Genomic DNA, 22,489 nt, shown 5'->3' with positions numbered 1-22,489 from the left:
CACGGCACCCATCTGTGGTGTCTGTGAAGCCGGCGCGTTCTGCTGGGTTTTTTTTTTTTTTGTTCTAGATCTTTTTAGCTTAGATATGTTTCTTAAAGCTTCTCTTTGTTTAAAAATATGCAGGAAAACTTTGGCGTCGTTCTATTTTTTGTCCTTTTTAACACCTACCCCTGATTTTTCCTTCTTTTTTTATTTCCTTGCAGACTTTGAATTTTAAACAGATAAAAATGGATGCTGTTTCTATTGTTTGGTGTCCTGCTTTTTTACATAGAGGAAACATTTCTCAGCACAATTAAAACGTGTTCGTACGCTTATTAATGTCTTTGTAGGATTTCATCCTGTGAATCATTTGCTTGTCCAGCAATAAGGAAATGGCTTTTTGTGTCTGCGTTTTGATGATGGAATTCCCCGTGGCTTCAGAGTGTGGTGCCTGCCTTTCAGATGATTTCCTTGGGACCAAGTCCCCGGGGCTTGCTGCTTCATGACCAGCATCTCGGGCCCCTGTCAGCTCTGGCCTGTCCTCCCTGGGGTGATGACCCTGACGGGAGCCGTCTGTCCTTGACGGACTGAGTTCACTGGTAGTGAGAGCCCAACCTCTGTTTTACAAACGAGCATGCTCCAAGCAGTGGCTGATGGGCGGTTGGATTTCACTGTGGCTCTGGCCTCTGGTTCCTGTAAATTGAGGTGTGGGAGGATTCGTCCTCCCTGGGTCCTCTGGTTTACAGAATGCGGGGATGTCTGGGTTTCTCCTGTCCTCCTCATCCCTGCACTGGTTCCACGGGACTGGCTGGACACAGCTTCACTGGTTCCCAGCACAGCTGACACCGCTTCTAGGAACCTTCTCACCATCCCCGGGGCAGAGGTGGCCTTCAGGGCATGCGTGCTTCTCTCCTGTCTCCTCTGCAGTTTCCTTTTAGTCCAGTGGTGTTTCAGGTGTCTTGCTCTTACTGGAGCTCCTTAAGGACAGAGCCTGTGTCTCAATCATCCCCAATCCCCAGCTAACCCCAGCTCATGTTCCTGATTGGCCCTGGGACACTAGCAGAATGTGACTTGGTTCTGTTCACTAGTGCTGTATAGAGTCAGATTCCTGGAGCTGGTGTGAGAGTGGGAGGTTGGAATCCTCATGGGCAGGGGCTACATTGTGTCAGGCTCTGAGCTTGGCATTTTCCATGTGAAAGGAGACAAGGGTTCCAGGAGAAATGGCCTATATTTGCTGGGGTATAGGGGCGGGCCACACGCCACTGAGCTTTAGAAGCCTTCTGGGTTAGGAATCAGCACACAGCCTGGATCAATGAAAATAAAGGACACAAGAAGATACTAGGAAAGTTTGTGCTTTAAGGCAGGTGTTTACGGTTTGATTTTTATTGAGTGAGTAGAAATGTTGGCGTAGCTTAAAACAAAATCTGAAATAATTCACTATCCATGGAAACTGCTGGAAAGGAGTTATCTTAAATTCACATAGATTAAAGAAAGCATAGCCGGGTGTGGTGGCTCACGCCCGTAATCCCAGCACTTTGGGAGGCTGAGGCGGGCAGATCACCTGAGGTTGGGAGTTCGAGACCAGCCTGACCAACATGGAGAAACCTTGTCTACTAAAAATGCAAAATTAGCCGAGTGTGGTGGTGGGCGCCTGTAATCCCAGCTACTCGGGAGGCTGAGGCAGGAGAATCATTTGAACCCGGGAGGCGGAGGTTGCGGTGAGCCGAGATTGCACCATTGCGCTCCAGCCTGTGCAACTAGAGCAAAATTGCATCTCAAAAAAAAAAAAAAAGATTAAAGAAAGCATTAATTAAAGAAATGAGATAGCATGGGAAGGGAAAGACTTATTAAGGAGCAAAGTTCTCAGTCCTAGCTGCACAATAGGATTATCTGGCAAACTTAAAAATTAATATATGCATTCTGCCCTCAGAGATTGATTTTCATTGGTTTGGGGTGAAACCTGGGCCTCAGGATGCTTGAAAACTCCCTGGGTGATTCTAGCACGCAGCAGGGTTCAGAGCCACCAGTAGAAAGAATGAACTGTCTATTCAGACTTCAGCCCAAATATAGGCACTTTACTGCATGACCTTAGGCAAGGTTCTGTCTCTGAATTTTCTCTTCTTCAAGACAAGCCCCATGAGGATGGGGACCTACATTTCCAGTCATCAGGAACTATATTCTCAGTACATGGCATAGTACCTAGAACATAGTTGGTTCTCAATATGTATTTGTTGAATGAAAAAAATGACATGGATGAATAAAGTTGGGATTAAGTGAGAGGAGATGCTTGGGCCTATATAATTAACAGACTGCTCTTAGTGTTACTTATTTATTTATTTTACTTGTATTATTATTATGTTTGAGACGGAGCCTCACTTTGTTGCCCAGGCTGGAGTGCAGTGGTGCAGTCTTGGCTAACTGTAACCTCCGCTTCCCAGGTTCAAGCAATTCTTCTGAGTAGCTGGGATTAGAGGTGCAGGCCACCAGGCCCAGCTAATTTTTGTATTTTTTTTTTAGTAGAGACAGGGTTACATCATGTTGGTCAGGCTGGTCTCGAACTCCTAACCTTGTCATCCACCCACCTCGGCCTTCCAAAGTGCTGGGATTACAGGCGTGAACCACTGCATCCGGTCCCTTAGTGTTATTTATTAATAAGCACAGTTAACAGACATAAACCCTGATGGCAACTGACTGATGATATCTCCATTCTACAGATGGAAAAACTGAGGCTAGAGAGGTTCATTTCTTGTGTAAAGTCAGGCAGCTTGTTAAGAAGCTGGGATTTGAGCTCCTGACCTGCCTGAGTCTAAATCCCACGTATACCCCTCCCACCTTAGATGAGATCTTACTCCTGAAGATTTCTAATATGGAACGAACATAGTAATGTCATTCCTTCCCTGAAATGCGATCCCTAGACCCCTCATAATCTGTGATACTTACAAACTTATCGCTAACTCCTCCTCTCCTCTTTTCCTTACTATCAGATGGAGATTAAGAATAAATTAGTATTTTTCTTAGTACTGTTTTGTACTAAGTTACATGGGCATTTCTGCTCTGCCATCTCTCTCTCTCTCCTTGTAAAAATCTAAGCTAGGCCGGCGCGGTGGCTCACGCCTGTAATCCCAGCACTTTGGGAGGCCGAGGCGGGCAGATCACTTGAGTTCAGGAGTTCAAGACCAGCCTGGCCAACATGGTGAGACCCCGTCGCTACTAAAAATAAAAAAATTAGGGTGGGCGCGGTGGCTCAAGCCTGTAATCCCAGCACTTTGGGAGGCCAAGGCGGGCGGATCACGAGGTCAGGAGATCGAGACATCCTGACTACCACGGTGAAACCCCATCTCTACTAAAAATACAAAAAAACTAGCCGGGTGTGGTGGCGGGCGCCTGTAGTCCCAGCTACTTGGGAGGCTAAGGCAGGAGAATGGCGTGAACCCAGGATGCGGAGCTTGCAGTGAGCCGAGATCGTGCCACTGCACTCCAGCCTGGGCGACAGAGCAAGACCCTGTCTCAAAAAAAAAAAAAAAAAAAAAATTAGCTGCCCCTGGTGGCGGATGCCTGTAATCCCACCTACTTGGGAGGCTGAGGCAGGAGAATCGCTTGAACCCGGGAGGCGGAGGTTGTAGTGAGCTGAGATTGCGCCACGGCACTCCCACCTGGGCAGCAGAGTGAGACTCCGTCTCAAAAAAAAAAAAAAAAAAAAAAAGAAATCTAAGCTGATGTTAGAGAGTGGATCCCTGTTTAGTTTTCCCCTGCTGTATTTAAATATTAGAGAGTGTTTGAAGGAGATTTCAAGGAGAGTATGACTTTAGGGAGAACACTAGATCTTGCTTTGAACTCAGTGACTTATCAGTGGAGACGTACGTGGCAGTCATTTCAGGGTTAGTTAATGAATACCTTTTAATGTAGTTCTATCTGGCAGGTTTTATGTCAGACCTTGGGGATACAAAGACCAAGTAGGAAGCCCGCCTGCCCTACAAATGCAGTGGGAGGTGAGGTGCAAATAACAAAAATGCAATACTCCCAGCTCTCTGTCACAGATAAATGTGGACGTGCTTTGGGAGCACGGAGGAGAGACTGCGTGGGGAGGGGGCACATGGGCCCAGGAAGGCTGCATGGGAGAGTGGTTTGAGCTGAGTTAGCATGTATTGAAATTTTATGTAAAGGAGAGCAAAGCCTGCAGATCTTAAGTACATGAAGTGAACACACTCGCATGTCTGCCACCTCGATCAGTACAGAGACTATGACTAGAACCCCCAGAAGTCTCCTTCGGGTTCCTTCCCTGTCAGCATTTCGCTCCCCACGGGTAACCACTGTTCTGACTCTGTCACCGCGCATGAGCTCTGCCTTCTTTTTTGAACTTTAGGTAAATGGACTCATGCATTATGCCCTCTCATGTCTGGCTTTCTTTGCTCAACACTGGCAGACTCACCCTGGGAGGTTTGCATAGCAGTAGCATCTATTTCGTGTTGTCTGGTTTTCGGCTGTATGGGTATCCCACTCTTTGTTCTCCCGTGTGTGGAGGTTTGATTTGTTCAGGGTCCGATGGTTACAGATAATGCTCATCATGGTGTTCTCACGGATGTCACTGGCGTGTGCGTGCCTGGGGTGGGACAGGTGGGTCTCCTGTGGGTCCCCCTCGCGGTGTGTGGTGATGCCAGCTGCTCTTGATCCTTCCAAAAGGTGATATTGTCAGTTTATTTTTCTTTTTGTCATTCCAGTGACAAGGTAGGGGTATCTTGGTTTTTTTTTTTTTTTTTTTTTTTTTTTTGAGATGGAGTCTGTCACTCAGGCTGGAGTGCAGTAGTGAGATCTCAGCTCACTGCAACCTCCGCCTCCCGGATTCAAGCGATTCTTCTGCCTCAGCCTCCCAAGTAGCTGGGATTACAGGCGTGAGCCACCACACCTGGCTAATTTTTGTATTTTTAGTAGAGATGGGGTTTCACCATGTTGGCCATCTCCTGGCCGGGCGTGGTGGCTCACACCTGTAATCCTGCACTTTGGGAGGCTGAGGCGGGTGGATCACCTGGCCAACATGGTGAAACCCCATCTCTACTAAAAATACAAAAAATTAGCCGGGTGTGGTGGCACACGCCTGTAATCCAAGCTATTCGGGAGGCTGAGGCAGGAAAATCACTTGAACCTGGGAGGTGGTGGTTGCAGTAAGCTGAGATCTTGCCACTGCACTCCAGCCAGGGCAACAGAGCGAGAATCTGTTTCAAAAAAAAAAGACTGGGCACGGTGGCTCACGCCTGTAATCCCAGCACTTCAGGAGGGAGCCCTTCTATTTCGTTCTGGAAGGTTGTCTGGGCTAGTCTTGGTCTTTTTGATTTCTATATAGATTTTAGAATCAGTTTGGCAGATTGTACAAAGAAATTTGCAAGGGTTTGGTTTGGGATTGCATTGAATTTATAGAACAGTGTTTATTACATGAAGACTTCTAATTCATGGCCGGGCACGGTGGCTCACGCCTATAATCCCAGCACTTTGGGAAGCCGAGGCAGGTGTATCACCTAAGGTCAGGAGTTGGAGACCAGCCTGGCCAACATGGCAAAACTCCATCTCTATTAAAAATATAGAAATTAGCCGGGCGTGGTAGCAGGCGCCTGTAATCCCAGCTATTTGGGAGACTGAGGGAGGAGAATCGCTTGAACTCACGAGGCAGAGCTTGCAGTGAAGTGAGATCGCGCCACTGCACTCCAACCTGGGCGACAGAGCAAGACTCCATCTCAAAAAAAAAAAAAAAAAATTTGAATCCTTGAACTTCTGTTTAGGTTTTCTTGCATTTCTCCACATTTTGTAGTTTGTTTTTGTTTTTTTTTAATGTAAAGATCTTATGTTTCTTTCATTAAATTTATTCCTAGATACTGTTTGGGATGGTTTTACAAATGTCAAGAAATGTAGATTTGACTCGTTGGGTAGTGTTTGTTGTAAATGCAGTGAATTTTTTTTTATTTTTTATTTTACTTTAAGTTCTGGGATACATGTGCAGAACATGCAGGTTTGTTCCATAGGTATACATGTGTCGTGGTTGTTTGCTGCACCCATCAACCTGTTACCTAGGTTTCAAGCCCCGCATGCATTAGGCATTTGTCCTAATGCTCCCTCTCCCTGTGCTCCCCACCTCCAACAGGCCCTGTTGTGTGATGTTCCCTCCCTGTGTCCATGTGTACTCATTGTTCAACTCCCCCTTATGAGTGAGAACATACGGTGTTTGGTTTTCTGTTCCCGTGTTAGTTTGCTAAGAATGATGGCTTCCAGCTTCATCCATGTCCCTGCAAAGGATATGAACTCATTATTTTTTATGGCTGATGCAGTGAGTTTTTGTGTATAGGCCTTGCTAACTTCGGTTACTAATTCTAATAGCTTATCCATAGTTCATTTGGATCCTCTGTAGAAAATCGTCCTGTCTGTGAATGAGTTTCTTTCTTTCAACTCTTACACCTTTCATTTTGTTTTCTTGTCTTATTGTATGGCCAGGCTCTCCCATTTAGTGCTGAATTGAAGTGGGGCTGGCAGAAATCCTAGTTTGGGTCTTGGTCTCTGGGAAAGCTTTCATTATTTCCTCGTTAAGTGTGATGTTTGCCATAGGATACCTTTTATCAGATACCTTACTCTTTATTAGATACCTTTATTAGATTAATGAAGTTGCCTTTTGGTCCTAGTAAAGGTGTTTTAAAAAAATTATGACTGTTGTATTTTATTAAATGCTTTTTTCCTGCATCTGTTGATACTTATGTTTTCTCCTTTACATGGTAAATAACGTTGTATTTTTCTAATGTAAAATTAACTTTGCACTCTTAGAATAATCCCAACTTGTTCACAATATATTATACTTTACATTTATCATTGATTTGATTTGCATATTTTGTTTGGGACTTTACTGTCTATATTTATAAGGGTATGGGCTGTAATTTTCCTTTTGGTTTTGATACCAAGTTATGCTGGCCTTATAAAATGGGTTGGGAGAGTTCTACTTTCTGTTTTCTCAGAGAGTTTCTGTAAGATTTTTCTCTGGTGATTACGTGAACCTACCAATGTGTTAAAACTCGTAGAACTGAGTGAGTGGGCGCAGTGGCTCATGCCTGGAATCCCAGCACTTTGGGAGACCAAGGCGGGCAGATCAGCTGAGGTCTGGAGTTTGAGACCAGCCTGGCCAACATAGTGAAACACTCCGTCTCTACTAAAAATACAAAAATTAGCGGCACGTAGTGGCAGGCACCTATAATCCCAGCTACTCAGGAGGCTGAGGCAGGAGAATCGCTTGAACCTAAGAGATGGAGGTTGCAGTGAGCCAGGATGGCACCATTGCACTCCAGCCTGGGCGTCAGAGCAAGACTCCATCTCAAAAAAAATGAACAACAACAACATAAAAAACCCTCATAGAACTGTATTCAAAAAAGTCCTTTTTATTGTATATGAATTGAAACATAATAATAGCTGGGTGTGGTAGCCTGCAATCCCAGCTACTCTAGAGGCTGATGGGGGAGGATTGCTTGAGCCCAGGAATTCGAGCCCAGCCTGACAGCAACATAGTGAGACCCCATTTTCATTAACAACAAAAAAATTAAAAAGATAATAAAACACTTTCACAAGGGAATTTAAAAAAATGTGTTCATGTACTCGCCTACACCCCCTCCCTCACAAACTTTGTCAGATGATCCTCAGAGGGACATCAGAAAGTCCTTGTTGAATAAGTCTGTTTCTTATGATTAAATGATGCCAATAAATATATTTGTCAAATGATCTAATACATTTCCCCAGGGGGTAGAATGGGGGAGGAGAGGGCTAGTGAAAGGTCTGTTCTCTGAGTGTGTGTATTTCTTCCTTAATGTTTGGAAGACTTCACCAGTAAGGCCATTTGACCTGGAGTTTTCTTTGTGAGTTTCTAAATTATTGACTTAATTTTGTTGTTGTTGTTGTTGAGGTATAATATATAAAATGTGACTGTTGAGGGTTGAGGAAGGATTTGGAGAGGCATGGGAACACGAGGGCGAAGGGTCTGTATTTGGGAAAGAGACTGGCGATGAGGTGGCAGGGCTGGGAAGGCTTTGGCTGATAGGCTGTCGTTGTGGTTATGCCCCTTTGTGGAGTGACTGCTCTGGGCCCCACCCGTAGCTGATGTGCTAGACCAGATGTGGTTTGAAACTCCTTGGGTAGTGGGAACCGATGAGAGGTGTTAAGTAGGACAGCAGGAATCGCCTTTCTAAGTGCATGCGGCTGTTCAGAACAGTGGTTCTCAGATCCAGGTGTGCATCAGAGCCACTGCAGGGCTCTTTGAACCAGAGATTGCTGGATCCCACTCGGGGTTTATGGTTCCATAGGTCTGGGTGGGGCTCAAGAATTTGTGTTTCTAGCCGGTGCCCAGGCGATGCCGCTGCTGGTCCAGATTCCCCACTTGAGAACCACAGAGTTTGATCGTATTCATTAATTGGCCTCCTCCCCAAATCAAATGTTGGCTGCCCTGGGGCAGGGATTTTGTCAGTTTCATCAAACCCTCTGGTCCCCTGGGCCAGGCACAGACTAGGTGCTCAGGACCACTCTCTGCCAGGCCAGCTCCTGTACTTGATTGTCCAGGGTTTTTTTAATTGCAAAAGTAATATGTGCTTGTTTGATTTTTTAAAACACATCTGTGAAATAAAAGTAAAATTCCCTTTTCTGCTCCTCACCCTGTGCCTCTCAGCAGACTTCTTTGGTGCCTTTGCATACATACAAACACACAGACAGGTGTTTTCTTTTTTAAGGGATGATGGAACTGACTGTTAGAGGACGCTGGCTGGGGCTTGAGGAGGATGATTCTACAGGGGCTAGTTGACATAACTGAATAGCGTTGGCTCCGCGGGGAACCACCCCATCGTGCATGCTTGTGGTTTAGATCAGTTTTTTTTTTTTTTTTTTTTTTTTGAGATGGAGTCTCACTCTGTCGCCCAGGCTGGAGTGCAGTGGTGTGATCTTGGCTCACTGCAATCTCTGCCTCCTGGGTGATTCTCCTGCCTAAGCCTCCCGAGTACCTAGGATTACAGGCACCCACCGTCACGCCCAGCTAACTTTTTTTCTTTTTTTTTTTTTTTCTGAGACAGAGTCTCACTCTGTTGCCCAGGCTGGAATACAGTGGTGCAATCTCGGCTCACTGCACCCTCTGCCTTCCGGGTTCAGGCAGTTCTCTGCCTCAGCCTCCTGAGTAGCTGGGATTACAGGCACCTACCACCATGCCCAGCTAATTTTTGTTTTTTTAGTAGAGATGGGGTTTCACCATCTTGGCCAGGCTAATCTTGAACTCCTGACTTCGTGTTCCACCCACCTCGGCCTCCCAAAGTGCTGGGATTACAGGTGTGAGCCACTACGCCCAGCCATTAGAATAGATCAGTTTTGGGGCACACGAGGTTGTTAGTTAGCTCTGGGTTTTCGTTTTTGTCTTCAACAGCATTTGAAGTGAGTGAGGGGGAATCCAGAGCGATGGTTCTAGTGTAGGTATTTGGATGAATTTCACGATTCTGTGCTTGTGACTCAACGGCAGACCTGGCTGCTGCTTCACAAGTTACAGTGTCTGGCACACTGCAGACGTTCAGGAAGCGCTGTGTGCTTGGCGCTTTTCCAGGTCCGAGGTGCCGGTGGGTTTTGTGCCTGGTAGCCTGCCCTGCCATGGCATGTGGTGCGGAGCCGTGTCCCAGGCCCAAGAACCCGTCACTCAGGCTTTGCTTCCCAGACTTTGCGCTCACTCCTCCCTCCCTGTGACTGGGGAGGCCCTCCCTGCTGCCCCCGCCTTTCCGCAGGCCTGCTGGGTCCAGCTTGCCTTCACCTCGAAGACGCGAGGGGCGGGGCTCCGAGTGCACCCATGGTGTTTCCCCGGGACTGTGGCTCTGGAGTGCCAGGAATGCGGCACGGGGAGAGTCCGTGCTTCTGCGGCCAGCCCCTCGGAGCTGCGAGGTCACAGTAGACATGATGGCCATCTCCCCTCCGCTCCTGTTCATGGACAGGTTTGTGGCTGCTTTCTTGCCTTTCTTGCTGTTGGAACTGGAGACTTAACTGGAAGCAGGGTCTTTCCCGTCTGTATAGCTTTTATAGCATGCGACCCTCGGCCTTAGTTGGGCTGAAGTGTTTCTGTGGGTCTCCCCCAGTGTGAAATGGAGGTGATCCTTTCTATCTGGGCAGCATCTCTGAGTGCCCCAGTTCCCTGGGCCAGTGTTTGTGCTCATGTGTATCTCATGCCCACTGCACTTCCTTGACTTGGATATTCTGTTTTTAAGGACTAACTTTTTTTTTGAGACGAAGTCTGGTTCTGTCACCCAGGCTGGAGTGCAGTGGCACGATCTTGGCTCACTGCAGCCTCCGCCTCCCAGGTTCACGCAATTCTCCTGCCTCAGCCTCCCGAGTAGCTGGGACTACAAACGTGTGCCACTATGCCCAGCTAATTTTTGTATTTTTCTTTAGCAGAGATGGGGTTTTGCCATGTTGGCCAGGTTGGTCTTGAACTCCTGGCCTCAAGTGATCCACCCGCCTTGGCCTCCCAAAGTGCTGGGATTACAGACGTGAGCGGCCGTGCCCGGCCAGGATTAACTTTTTAGCATCAGATGCTACTTGAGTAGCATTTTCTGAAAGAAGAGTGGCTCCAAGTATTTCCAGCTCTTGGGTACTTTGGATTGTGTGTGGAACTAGGAATTTTGAGCACAGTGATTGATCATGGTAATAGAACCTCACTTTCTTTCTTCATGTTTCCTGTGGAGGAGGTAGGATTTTCTTACATAGGAGGTTTGCTTTGAAGGAGGCTGTGTTGTTTTTCATGTCTCTGTGACAGTTCAGAGGGCTGGCCCTTTTCCCTTGCATTTTCTTTTCTTTCTTTTTTTTTTTTTGAAACAGAGTCTCGCTCTGTCGCCCAGGCTGGAGTGCAGTGGCGCAATCTCGGCTCCCTGCAAGCTCCGCCTCCCGGGTTCACGCCATTCTCCTGCCTCAGCCTCTCCGAGTAGCTGGGACTACAGGCGCCCGCCACCGCGCCCGGCTAATTTTTTGTATTTTTAGTAGGGACGGGGTTTCACCGTGGTCTCGATCTCCTGACCTCGTGATCCGCCCGCCTCAGCCTCCCAGAGTACTGGGATTATAAGCATGAGCCACTGCGCCCGGACTTGCCTTGCATTTTCAAAGGAGAGTCAGAGGACCCTGTGAATATGTGTGGCGATGTCAGTTTTTGGGGAGTGGAGATCTGGAAAGTATACCTCGGAAGTGGGATTTAGAGGAAGCATTTAGGTTTTGCCTTCTCTACCCTTGGTGAATAACAGGATTGCTATGTCCCTTCAAGAGGAAGCGTCTTAGCCTCGCTGGGCCTCGGTGTCCTGTCCATACGGTGGCGGCTGTAATACCTTTCTTGTAGGGTTATGGGAGGAGGATGTAAAACATAGGTAAAGTGCCTGGTGCAGCACTAGGCAGGCACCTGATAGTGCCCTGCACCAGGTAACTATGATTCAGAAAGTGGTGGCAAAGATGCCCTCCTGGGCCAGGCAGTCTCCGTGGGAGCCAAGTGCTGCATGGCTCAGCTGGCTTCCGATTGCTTTGGAATCAGAAGTTGCCAGCAGTTTCTGTTAATGAGACAAAGGACGGAAAGAGCAAGAAGCCCTGAGTAACTGCTGAAGCGCAAACAGGCGTTGAAGCGTATGGTATCTTGAGGGAGGGGACTTTGGATTTATTTCTTAAGACTTGAGAGGCTTTGAGAAAGCCCTGATGAGTGTCCGTGGCTTGTGGAACCTGCCCCACCGGGTCAGGGAGGATTGCGTCCTGCCTCTCCAGCTGTCCTCTGCCTTCAGGGACAGGTAGCAGCCTCGGACACGTAAGTCCGAGTCGTAGCTCTGTGTTGCTTAGGTAGACGAGTCTGGGCCCATCTCCCCAGCCTCCTGCCTTCCTCTTGGTTAAGTGCAATAATAATTCTCATGTAATCTTTATAAAGATTAATTGAAAAAAGCTTTCATTCAATAATCTGAGTGTTTTACTCAGTGCCAGGAACTGTCGCAGGCACTAGAGACAGAGCAGTAATTAGAAGAGGTGGTACCCACTTCCATGAGCTTTATATTCTGCTGAAGGAGACAGATCATAGCCCCTCGACTTGTACTTTGTTTTCATAATAAAGTTTTTTTTTTCAAAGAGAATTCCCCAAACTGTGAAAGCTTCAAGGCCCTCCAAACCTAGATGTGCCCCTGCGAACAGATGATGCAAGTGCTGAAGTAGCAGGTGTGGTGGAGTGTGGCAGAGTGGAGGGGATTGTACAGGACACACCACCCCTGGCCAGAGGCCCCTGAGCAGCTCTGGCTCACTGTGGCCAGATCTTCTATTCCAAAAGAAGCTGGAAACCCAGGTTTTTCTGTTTAAAAATGTTGAACAAATCAAACTGAAGAACACGGCGTAGACAGAAAACACAGGCTACCAATACGCCATCCCCGCTGATGACTCCTGCACACGCGCCTACACAAACCTGCCACTGAGCGCCTAGAGTGTGTGGAACGACTGATGCGCCTGGTCCCCCTTCACTCTCGCCTGACCCTAGGAGGAAGGTGGCATGATCTCTAATTGCAGATGAAAGGAGGCCCAGGGACCTGGGTTGCTTGCCCGGGGCTGCTTCTGTGTGGAAGGGCGAGGCTGGCATAGCCGCTGGTCAGTCTCCTCAAAGCCTCTTGTGCCTCACTTCTCAGCCAGTGCAGGTGACACGAGGTTACCTCTCACCTTGTGGCTTTCTAGATGCAGATAGGTGCCTAAGCTGCCTGTGTGGGGAAGGAGCACTGGGCCTGTGGCCGGGCTTAGGTGTGGGGGCCTTCTCACAAGGAGGGCCGCAGTTCCTCACTGCTCTATTTGCTGGAAGCGAACAAAGGTGGCCTTGGGAGTGGGATGGACAGCCAGTAAGCTGCTTCTGGCTACTTGGCTGTCTTTGCCTTTTTATCATCGATTGGTGTCTCCTCCACCACACCCCACAGCTTTGCCTTTCTTAGGAAAAGTCTGGGAGTGGAGCAGGAGCATGGTTGCACCGTGCTGGGAGCCACATCGCTTGCTGCGTGCTCATCTTGAGGGTGGCGCCGGCCAGCCATTCTTCATTTGTACTGGGAGGAAAGTGGAGAAACTTGTGGCCTGCACTGGGAAACTAGACTCCATGTGTCCACCGGTACTTGCCTGGGGAGGCCTGGAAGGGCCTGAGTTGGAGTCCCAGATGGGTGACCTTGAAAACCGACCTCATGTCTAGGCTATTTTCCTTGGAACACTATCACCAATCTCACGTTTAAGCAGTGGGTGATGTTTACAGTAAATTCCATGGGAACAGGCGCTCCATGCCTGGAACAGTGTCTGACTTAGAGTCAACATACATTTGAACAAGTAAATATTTAGGTCAAGAAATACCTGGACAGATGGAGGTGAAAGTTGCTGGCATGGTGCGGCGTCTCCTTGCTCTGTAAAGGTGTTTTGTTTCTGTGTTCTGAAGCTATGGGCACGCTTCCTCTCCTTTATCCGTGCAGCGCTCACCTCTTGCTTTTGCCTACTGGTCTCCTCTGGTCTTGCCAGGAGAGGAATTTGGGCTGGTGATTGGGCACTTCTTGCTATATTCCTGGGAAGAGAATGTGTCTTTTAGGTTTTATCTTAGAAAGTTAGAGGGAGAAGGCCAAGGTGAGAGGATGGCTTGAGCCCAGGAGTTCGAGACCAGCCTGGGCCACATGGTGAGACCCTGTCTCTACAAAAATTAGCCAAGTGTAGTGGGATAAGCCTGTAGTTCCAGCTGCTTGAAAGGCTTGAGGTGGGAGGACTGCTTGAGCCCAGGAGGTTGAGGCTACAGTGAGCTGTGTTCACACCACTGCACTCCAGCCTGGGTGACAGAGTGAGATTCTCAAAAAAAAAAAAAAAAAAGAAGGAGTGCTGGCTTTTTTTTATGGGCTGTTTTTATCATCCCCTTGTTGGGATATCCCAACCCTCTTGGGGATGTTAAGCCCACAGTGCTGCCTAGAAATATAACTCAGCCCTTTAGCCTGGGCCAGGCTCACCCTGCTCCTAGGTTCTCAGCTCCCCAGGGATGGCACTGCTTACTGTGCTCTGTGTCCCACTCAGCAGCTGAACACAGCACCAGGTGCGGGTCAGGGGTGAGTCAAGTCGCTGTCCAGATGACTGCTCCAGGTGGCCAGCCCACAGTTAGAGCCGGAGTCTGCAGTTGCCTGGCCAGCCACCTTTCCAACAGCCTCACCTGCTTCATACTGGGGGTCGAGGGGGTTATGTCCCTTGAGCATCCTGACTTCAGTGAGTCTAGGAGGTGGGTGATAGAGTAAGGGTGATACAGGTGATCCCCACCTACATACACACACCCCTACACACACACACACATACACACACACACACACACACATACACACACACACACACACACACAGAGATATTACTGAACAATCTTTTTATGCTTTATTTATTTTTTGAGACAGAGTCTCGCCGTGTCACCCAGGCTGGAGTTCAGGGGCTCACTCAACTTGTTGCAGCTTCTAACTCCTGGGCTCAAGCGATTCCCCCGACTTCAGCCTCCCAAGTAACTGAGACCATAGGTGGGCACCACCATGCCTAGCTTATTTTTATTTTAAATGTTTTGTAGACATGAGGTCTTACTGTGTTGCCCAGGCTCTTCTCAAACTCCTGGCCTCAAGTGACCCACCCACCTTGGCCTCCCAAAGTGCAGGGATTATAGGTGTGAGCCACTGGGCCTGGCTTGAACAGTCTTCTTAATGCCCTTCCCTGGAATGCTCTCACCCTTCAATCTTCTTTCTCTCACCCTCCAAAGCTGGACACTCCTCTTGGTTCTCAAGATGTCCCTACCCCTGTCCCATTGGCCAGCTTATTGGTCAGCTTCTTGAGGATGGTAGCCTTATTAACTTACCTGTTTGTTTTATAGTCTGGGCCTTGGAGACAATAGGTGCTCACTTAAGAGTGTGTGTCACTGAATGGAATATGCAGGGTGCCAGGCCCCGCAGCAGGTGCTGGGTGCTTTCCTGGCTTTCTTTTTATCATATTTAATCCTGAGGGGTAGAAATGAGGCTCAGAAGCAGTGCCTGCCAAGAAGTAAAGTCGAGGGCAGACACAGCTCTGCCTGCTTCTCTGAAGCCCTTGGTCCCCGCTGGGCCTTCCCCTGGCCTGGTGTGAAGGCTGTGGTCCTCCTCCAGGCTCACAGCCGGCTCCTGCTGTTTTCAGCAGGGCCCCCGCCTCTGGGAAGCACAGTGTGGGCAGGGGTTCATGCAGAGCTGCTGAGTGAGTGGGAACAAGGGGGGATCACGGGCTCAGCGCTCCATGCAGCCCCTTCTCTGGAACCCTCTCAGGATATGTTTTTGAGGCATAGTAGGCATGACGACTGTACTTAGGCTGTGGAATAAACATTTTCATATCTCTGCCAAAGGCCTTGTGTTTTGGTACCAGCGGCGCATCACTGAATACTTGCATTTCTTCTTGGCCCTTTGCTTGCTGTCACTTCCTACCTAATGCAACAGGAGTGGCCCGATCTTGCCAAGTTGTATTGCTGGAAGTGCAGAAAAATCCTATACTTTTTTGGGGTGTGATGAAGTCTTACTGATTTGAAGGATGGGGTGGGAGTGGTACAAAGCATTTCATTTTCTAATGGCAGAAATACCTAGTTTTGCAGTGGCTTTTAAATTTTTTATGAACTTTTTTCCATCAGCAACACGTTTGCATGGCTCAGAAATCAAAAAGTACAAGACAGTGTATGGGTGAAAAGTTGGCTTTCTACCCTGTGCCCTTTTTTTTTTTTTTTTTTTTTTGACACAGAGTCTGGCTCTGTCACCCAGGCTGGAGTGCAATGGTGCGATCTCAGCTTACTGCAACCTCCGCCTCCCGGGCTCAAGCGATCTTCCCACCTTAGTCTACCGAGTATCTGGGACTACAGATGCACATCACCACGCCTGGCTATTTTTTTTTTTTTTTTTTTTTTGTATTTTTTGTAGAGACAAGGTTTTGCCATGCTGCCCAGGCTGGTCTCAAACTCCTGAGCTCAAGTGATCCGCCCACCCCTGCCTCCCAAAATGGGATAACAGGTGTGAGCAACCGTGCCTGACCTACCCCGTGCCTTTTGCTACCCAATATCCTGCTCCAGAAGCAATGAATATAAGCAGTTTTTGTGTTCTTCCAGAGAATCTGCACCTGTACGGGCAAGTGCAGATGCAGGTGTTACATGGCATGCCTTGTATGATTATGTACCTTGCTTTTTTCCCTTCAAAAAAATGCCTGTTGGCCTCCTGAAAGCTGCCTGTGAGTGTATCAGGAACTCTTGGGTTGTTTCCAGACTTTATCTGACATTAAAAAATAATAATATATTTTATGTCAGCCAGCATCTTTCAGCATGATGAGCTGCACCTTTGGCATGTCCAGTGGCTCCCGTATGGGACAGCACAGGCCCCAACCTGTTGTCAGACGGTGAGGGGTGTTGGAGCCTCCAGGTGGTTTGCTGTTTTCAGCCCCGCTGCCTCTCTTCAGGTGTTGCCTTTCTAGCCTAATCGGGTGCACGGCACAGGCCTGTGAAAGACCCTGGTAACAGTGCGGAGGAGGCCGAGAGAGGCCAGAATCGGTGTCCAACGTGTACCTGAATACTCTTGTTGGGAATGGGGCTTCTGAAGGTCCGTTTTGTCCTAGTTAAATGTGTGAGCTGTGGACCTCGCTCCTAATTATCAGGACGCCGTGTCCTGGGGTCTGGCACTCCACACTGGACCTGAGAGCTCTGCCTTCACAGAAAAATGGACATGCCATTATTTTTAACATTACTTTGTTGGTGTCCCCTGTCTTTTCCCCATTACTTTGCAAGTCATTGGAGAAACGCCCCAGGGAAGCACTGGGCCCTTTTCCCTGTGCAAAAGTGCTGCTGCCTCTCTCTGGCTTACAGGCAGGCTCTTCCCATGGCCGGGTGTGGCCTGATCCCTGACAGCCCCCAGTGTGTTTCCCAGGCTCTGCCACATGGCTTTAAAACAACACTGAGCGGCCTTTGTGGACAAATCCTGGTGGGGCCAGCACCTTTCAGGGCACCTTTTGATGGTTACTACCCATTCTTGTCAACTGTGGCCCCCCAAATCTCTCTGTGCCATGGAGGAGCCGAGCTGGCCCTGCCGAAGAGTAAGGAAGAGTTTCTCTGCAGTGCCCACTCCACGAGGAGCTGAGCCTGATGGTGGGGCTGCTTGTGTATGGCCAGGCTGAACCCCCTCATTTAATCCCGAGTCTCCTCTCGGGGGCACTTACGGGCAGAGGGAGCAGCTTGTGTGGTAGGCCTGAGGTAGGTGATTGGAGCCACGACGCCATTGCCACAAAAACAGGTGCAAGTCCTTGGCGGGATTTGTGGCAGGGCTGGCGTGGTCCACTTGTGCTTACAGAAGATGGCCCTGGTAGAGAGCATTGCTGGGGTCTGGGGCTCGGTGTGGAGCTGTACCTTCGGGGTGCCTGAAGGAGGGGCGAGGCAGGCACACCTGGTGCATGACTGGCATCTGTCTGTGGGGTGTGTGCAGCCGAAAAAAGGCAGGAGGACAAGGAGGCTGGGCAGTGGGGAGCCCTGGTGTTAACCTGGAAGACTGGAGGGTTTAGAGCACATACGACTCCTGTTTCTGTTGTTCAGTGTCTGAATGAATGCGGCCGAGGGCTGTTGAGAGAGCGTCTTGCTCTGGCCTCCTGACTGCAGAGGTGCGTCTGAGCCAAGGCCGATCGATGGGGCTTTTAACATGAGATATCAGCCTTTTAAAAGAAGAAATGGTTCTCTTCTCATCTTTGCGGACATTCTCAGGTCTCCTCTCCCATCTGCCGCAGGAGGAGGGATCTCAGTGGGCACCTGGACGAAGGGGCTAGGTAGGAGGTGAGATATGCCAGCACCCAGGTGCTGTGCAGGTACGGATGGTGGCGGGAGAGGCACCACACCCATGTGCTGGCATGTGTGCATATCGGGGTGGTGGGGCAGGACTCATGAGCTAGAGTCCTGGGCTCTCAGGGAACCCCGCTGCGACAGTGCGGGTGACACTGACCGTGTGTGGGTTGGAGGCAGGGCACCTACAGATATCGATTGTTTACTTGCCGTGCCCTTGATGGTGGGGTTGAGGCAGCTGCAGGTGAGTCTTACCAGGGTTAATGGGTGCTTTGTGTCTGCATAGCAGCTGAGACAGCTTGGAGGCCAACAGCTGCTTGTCCTTAATGCTGCTAGTAGAGTGAGTGCTTTTTCTCTATCAGACAAAGGAGTTTCTTCTTCCCACTGAAGGGCACTTTATTGGGGATGCAAAACAAAAGGAGTCCAGCGTTCTCTGGCGCAGGGTTGGTAAATGGCCCTCACCCCCCACTGGCCACCCCCCAGCTCTCAGCCCCCTTGGGAGGTTGTGGTGGTCTGCCACTCCTCGCCTGCTCTCTCCCAGCCCCCCACCACCCATTACCCCTTCTTCCCAGGGGGACTCCTTCCTGTTGAGGGGTTACCTCTGTTGAGTTCTCAGTCTCGGGCCTTGATTCGTCTGGGTTGCACTCACCTTACCTTACCCCTGTGCCTTGCATGTCAGTCCCGCCTCCTCATCACCCTACACTTGCCTCCCATGCACACACACACATGATGGGCTGCTCCATTTGCCAGTAGACACGTGTGTAGCACCTACTGCATGCTGCGTAGATCCTGCGGATGCAGAGGTGACTCTACCCTGCCCTCTGGGAGACCCCACCGAAGGTGAAGGCATGTGGAGAGGAGAGGGGATGGAGTCCATCCCATAGGCACAGAATGAAGGGAATGCCCTGCGCTCTGGAAACAGAAGCAGGGGAGCCCAGGCCCGGGCAGCTGGTCCGGGAGGGCTCTGCAGAATGCCCCGAGGGCAAGTGCCAGGACTTCCAATGCGGGGTGTGGGACAGGTGCATTTGAAATAGTGAAAAGAGGAAGCTTGGAGCCAGCAGCCTCTCTGTTCTGTCTCCTGTGAGTGTCAGAGATGGTGGCTATGGCCACTGTGTGCTCAGCATCTGAAGGCCGAAGGGTGGGCTGACTTACTGGGCCACACAGCCCATGAAGCAGCAGCTGAGGGACTGCTAGACTCCGGAGCAGCAGCACCAGTGTGGGCTCCCTGTCGGGCAAACAGCACAGGTGTTGAAGGGACAGAGCAGATGGGCTCTGCAGTGCCTGGGCTCGCCCCTGCCCAGCTGCGTTCTCTCACTGCACCTGACCTGAGAGTGATGTTTGGTCATGTGACTGGTAGGTGCAGATCCTTGAGCTCCCCCTTGGCCTCCCGGGCCCAGCCACAGCTACACCAGGGCCCCCGATGGCTCACCCCACCAGAAAGGAAGACGTCCTTTCAGCCCAGACCCCAGGCTACAGCACCTTTTCACTTGTAGTGACTTGTTTTGGGGTCGCACTTCAGCCTCTTACCCACAAAAAAAATATCAACATGCTTTTTATGAGCTTTTCAAAAGTCATGGCCTATCATGTGAGCCTAAGCTCTTACGTTAAAAATAATCATGCAACTTTGATTTTTTTTTGAGACTGAGTCTCACTCTGTCACCCAGGCTTGGAGTGCAGTGGTGTGATCTCGGCTCACTGCAATCTCTGCCTCCCAGGTTCAAGCGATTCTTCATGCCTCAGCCTCCTGAGTAGCTGGGGTTACAGGCATGTGCCACCACGCTCAGCTAATTTTCGTATTTTTAATAGAGACGAGTTTCGCCATGTTGCCCATGTGGTCTCGAACTCCTGGGCTCAGGCGATCCACCCGCCTTGGCCCCCCAAAGTGCTGGGATTACAGCTATGAGCCACCGTGCCCAGTCACAACTTTGATTTTTGACATTAATTTTTATCTGCACTACCTTTGTACAGACTAATACAGTGTTAGCTGAGACCTGAAAAACCAAGGTTTCTGTTCCTCTTAGTCGTCTTCCTGCCAGCCCCTGTTTCAGTGAATAACACTCCAGCTTGTGCTCAACCTTCCAGACCACGCATCTGGGAGCCGTTCACCCAGACTTCTCCTTTCTGCACATCCCCACACTCCGCGGCTTCTGTGCAATTCTCCCGTCCATTCCTTAGACCCTCTGCAGCTCCTGTCCCTCCAGAGTAAAGAAGCCTATCCCGGATCCTGGTGCCTTCCCCTTCCTGACTGCAGTTTCCCAGAGACAGACAACGCCTCTTCAGCAAAATGTATACCCTTAGTGAACCCAAGTTCTGGATGCCAGGTTCTTAGTATCTTGTACTACCTGAAGTTTTAACCTGGTTTAATTGCATAAGTCCTTCACTGATGGCGAAATTTTAGATGCTAAATGGATTGGATCTCAGACAGTTCAAAGTTCATTTTCTTTTTCTTTCTTTTTTTGAAACAAGGTCTTGCTCTGTCGCCCAGGCTGGAGTGCAGTGGCGAGATCATAGTGAAAGTCCATTTCTTATAAATAGAAATTACCTTGGGCTATGAAACTATTTCCAAAATGATTATAACCACAACAGAAAAGGAAGGAAACAGTGAAACTATTTGTTTCTTATTTTTTGAAAGTTTCTGTAACTTTATTTTGATAAAATTTCAAATTTACTAAAAACTGCAGAAAAACCCCGGAACTTGATTATATTCTTTACCAGATTTACGAACTGTGTGCATTTGGCTCCGTTGGTTCTACTTCTCTTTACATGTGATAGTATATATGCATATTTTTCCCTGTGCCATTAGAAGAGTAAGTTTGAGATACCATATCTGTTTACCCTTAAATATATCAGCATATTTCCTAAGAACAAAGGCATTCCCTTATGTAACCACAGAACGGTTGTCAAAATGAGGTCCCTTAGCATTAATCCAGTGTCGTTATCAAACCCACAGTCTGTAATCATACTTCATCAATTGTCCTAATAATCTTTTTTTTTTTAGGTAGAGTCTCACTCTGTCGCCCCCAGGCTGGAGTGCAATGGTGCGATCTTGGCTCACTACAACCTCCGCCTCCTGGGTTCAAGCGATTCTCCTGCCTCAGCCTGTAGCTGGGATTACAGGCATGAGCCACTGCGCCTGGCCCTCTTTCATGTCCTTTTAATCTGAAACAGTTCCTCAGCCTTTCGTTGTTTTCATGACATTGACATTTTGAGAGCTTATAGGTCCATTATTGTATAGGTTGTCTCAGTCTGGGTGTGTCTGCTTGGATTCAGGTCATGCATTCTTGGGCATCAGCACCATCGACTTGGTGTGTCATTCCCTGTGCATCAGATCAGGTTCCTGTGTCATCTGTCCTGGCTTTTTAAAAAATAGAGACAAGTGTCTTGCTCTGTTGCTCAGACTGGTGGTGTAATCATAGCTCACTGTAACCTTGAACTCCTGGGTTCCAATTATATCACCTTAGCCTCCCCAGTAGCTAGGGCTGCTGATACATGCCACTGTACCTGGCTAATTTAAAAAGATTATGTGTAGAGACAGAGTCTCACTACTTGCTCAGGTGGGTCTCAAACTCTTGGCCTCAAGCCATCCTTCTGCCTTGGCCTCCCAAAGTGCTGAGATTATAGGTGTGAGCCACCACTCCTGGCTGGTGATGTTAGCTTTGATCACTTGGCTGAGGTGGTGTCCCTCAGGTTTGCCCGGCATAAGATTAACTATTTTGCTTCATGTAATTAATAAGGAATTTGTAGGAGACACTTTCAAACTGTGTAAAAATCCATTCCTCATTCAGCTTTCCCCACTGGTGTAAGCATCCGTTGATCATTTCCTAGCTCCATTGATCTCTCCTTACTAGGTGGCATCCCAAGAGATTTCCTCCTCCTCCATTAATTTCTATGTTTGTTTATTTGTACCTATATGGGCTAATGGATTTCTCTTTATTCAATGAGTTGTAATCCATTGTTCTCATTATCTGGATGATTAAATTGTTCCAGATTGAGTCAGTGGGAGCCTGTTCAGGCTGGCTACTGTTTCTTTTAGACATGTCCCAGTATTTCTTTGAGAACTTTCTTTCTAGTCCAGCAAGATGCTGTAGGCTCATCTTGTACTTCCTAGTAAGTCCTGGAAGCCATTTGTTTTTAATGAATGCATTGATACAGTGCATTCTAAACATATTTTATTTTGTATTAATGCTACCAGTTGGGATTTATTTGCGTTATTTGGAACTTTTGTTTACATGTTCTTTGGAGAGAAGACCTTGTGACCATCTCATGAGTAACTTTCTTTTTATGATATGTGAATACTCATTATAAATAGGTAATACAGATTTACCTTGTACATAATTTAAGCTAGAGGTTACATACTAAAGCAGCTATTACTCTTAAACACTAATTGTGTACTTGAAATTTTAATTTGTATAACAACCTTGTAGAACATGGGGCAGTGTGCCCTTGTTAAACGTAGGAAACTGAGGCTCAGAGAGGTTAATATACTGGTCCAGTGTCATGTGGCTAATGAATGGTTGAGCCAGAGTTTCAATTCAGTTTAGTCTGACTTCAAAGCTTTTTCTGATACCCTTTGTTATGATATAACACATTTTCTTACTCTAAATTATAGAATTAGTTGAATAACAAAAAGGTTTTTTGTTTGTGTGTTTGTTTTTGAGGTGGAGT

The 22,489-nt window shown here is 48.4% G+C and overlaps 1 protein-coding gene across 4 annotated transcripts in view; it reads left to right on the top strand.

Moving 5' to 3' along the window:
- TBC1D14 (TBC1 domain family member 14) overlaps nt 1-22,489 on the top strand; it is a 121,172-nt gene that overhangs the window by 35,016 nt on the left and 63,667 nt on the right. The window lies entirely within an intron of this gene.

Source organism: Symphalangus syndactylus, chromosome 16 (assembly GCF_028878055.3).
Source record: "Symphalangus syndactylus isolate Jambi chromosome 16, NHGRI_mSymSyn1-v2.1_pri, whole genome shotgun sequence".
Lineage (NCBI taxonomy): Eukaryota > Metazoa > Chordata > Mammalia > Primates > Hylobatidae > Symphalangus > Symphalangus syndactylus.
The sequence above is the reverse complement of the archived record's forward strand: the minus strand, read 5'-3'. Positions and strand labels throughout refer to the sequence as shown.